The sequence below is a fragment of the Propithecus coquereli genome, unplaced genomic scaffold, assembly GCF_000956105.1.
Source record: "Propithecus coquereli isolate 6110/MARCELLA unplaced genomic scaffold, Pcoq_1.0 Scaffold146, whole genome shotgun sequence".
Taxonomy (NCBI): domain Eukaryota; kingdom Metazoa; phylum Chordata; class Mammalia; order Primates; family Indriidae; genus Propithecus; species Propithecus coquereli.
This window is the reverse complement of record NW_012138969.1, coordinates 193581-196022: the sequence shown is the minus strand read 5'-3', so window position 1 is coordinate 196022 and position 2442 is coordinate 193581. Positions and strand designations below refer to the sequence as shown.

Here is a 2442-nt window from a genome sequence, read left to right as displayed (position 1 = left end):
ATTGTATTTCATCCTGAATAATAATATATGCTGGTTTCATGCTTTAAAATAATAGTTGCATGTCATTTCAGAATTGAGTAGACATATGAACTTAATTTTTAAGTATTGATTATTACATAGGGTGCAAAATCTTTAAACTGCAAGAGTGTTTTCAGAAACACACGAGGGTTATATAAAAATTTATCTGTTGAGCCAGAATCAGTCTGGTTAGGTTTTTAAAAAGTACGGGAATTCTTTCAAATATCAGTTTCCTCATCTATCAAATTAAGGAGCTGGATTAGATGGTCTCAAAGGCCCTTTGTAGATATAAACTGCTACAAATCTTTAGAGAACCATCTTTACATTAAAACTTTTAACGTGCTATAAACAGTTCCCTAATGGTTTGAAAAATTTATTGTGTTGATAAAAATGCACAATCCAAAGACTCTCACATTATTCTAGTTTTATTCCTTCTGTCATCATAATAGAGGATCATTTCTAATCTCATGAGAACATTTCTCATAGTTAGACAATTAGAGATTTTTTTTTTCTTATATCTGGCAACCTAAGAGGCCAGAAACTTCACTTATGGCATATTCTGTAGCTTTCAGTTATCTACTTTTATTCACATATTGGTAGTATCTGTATTTTCTAATAAAATGAGTTGCATCTGTTTTCAATTTGATTTTCTTATAAGTGGATAAAAAGTGATTTGAGACTCTTGACAGAAGTCTGCACTATGTCTTTCCCAACAAGTAATATTATGATACATGGTAATCCCTTTGTGAAAGCCTCATAAATGTTGATGAATTGGAAATGGTTGTAAGAGTAAACCACAGTCCACTTATATTTTGTACCCTTTGAACACACTTGCCTTATGAAAGTGCAGCTAAATTAGAAAGGCTTCCATTTTCTTATGAATGCTTAAGACTTAGTGATTTTCATGTGTAGCTAATAGATAACAGGATAGGTTTCCAGTAGTATATCATACTTCTCTACATTGTATTTGAAGGAATGACATGTTTGAGGAGCCACCCAGAGATATACTGTAAATTTAAAGAAGGATGCATATAAAAATTGACTTTATTTCCATTTTTACTAAATGCTATTGCATTTCATTATTAAACTTGAGATGCCAATTCTTAGTGGTACATGTTTTCTAATCCCTTTTTTCTCCTTTTCAATTGAGATTCATTTTTGACCACATTATATGTCTTTTCCTTGAAACAAATGTTGTGTCCATTTGTCTGATTTCTCTCTGTCTTTTGCTCTCTTCAGTCTCTATATCAGACATTATCCTCAAAGTTATTTATTATCAGTTAAATTTATGAAATGATTTCTCAGACACTACATCAGTCTTTTCCATTTTCTTGAGTTAGACCCTCAAAGCCATGTTTTATGTCGACATAAAAATATCAATACTGTGATTATTAAAATATGTGTCCTACATATAATCAAATATTAGTTACAGTCAATCTGTCTCTGTAGCCATATGGGCAGATTCGATGAGCAGAACAATCTATACATTTCTATTCAAGCACAATAGATTGCTAAGAACCCATTTTTCAAATGGGTTCAAATAATGGCATCTGCTTCTTTAAACAATTGTGTTGATGTATACTTTATTTCATATGCAAAGTTCCAAGCGCTTTATAAGGTTAGATTTTGAGGAAATATATCACTTGATTCATGTGGTAATTAGCTGAAATAGATTTTGTTTTTCTGCTCAATTCATCTATGATAACACTACAAGTTTTTCTTCGTAAAATATCACTTTCAGTGTGTCACTCCTATACTTTCAGTAATTTTCATTGGGATCTTTAGGATAAAATCCAAATGTCTAGCCTAATTTTATGAACATTCATTGTCTTGTCCTGTCACAACCTTCCAACCTAATCTGCTTCTTTTTTATCTGAACACTCATTGCAGCCAGATGGAGTTACTCGTGTCCTCAACATATTTGGAGTACTTCTGTGTGTTTGCTCAGATGCTCTCTTCTACCTGGTGTGAATTTACCTCTTTTTAAAAAAAAAATTATAGAAATCTTTTCTGTCTTTCATAGTCGGGTTGTCTTACTTTGCCTGTGAAGCCATTGCTAAAACACTCTAGGGAAAGAGAAGGAAATTTAGTTGGGGAGGCAGAAAACAAATATTGTTCGAATAGCTACTATGTGAAATACTGTGATGGCATTTTACATATATTATGTCAGCAAGCATTCCTTGTTTTATGAGTTCCCATAATATTCTTTTATTTAAGAAGAACATCATTATCATCATCATTATGACCAACTTCATTGACATTAGTACGTATTCCATCTTTATCATGAAATTATCACATCTTTATCATATGTGGAACATACCACTTAGTTTTTGATATACAAAGAAACAGGAAATGTGGTTTTTGACCCTCGAGCAAAGGCAGGAAGATTTATGAAAAATAAATAATATATAATAAATGCCAAAA

The 2442-nt window shown here is 31.6% G+C and overlaps 1 protein-coding gene across 1 annotated transcript in view; it reads left to right on the top strand.

Annotated features, from left to right (window-relative positions):
- LOC105806755 (hemicentin-1-like) overlaps positions 1 to 2442 on the top strand; it is a 42129-nt gene that overhangs the window by 1228 nt on the left and 38459 nt on the right. The gene's annotated exons all lie outside the window — the stretch shown is intronic.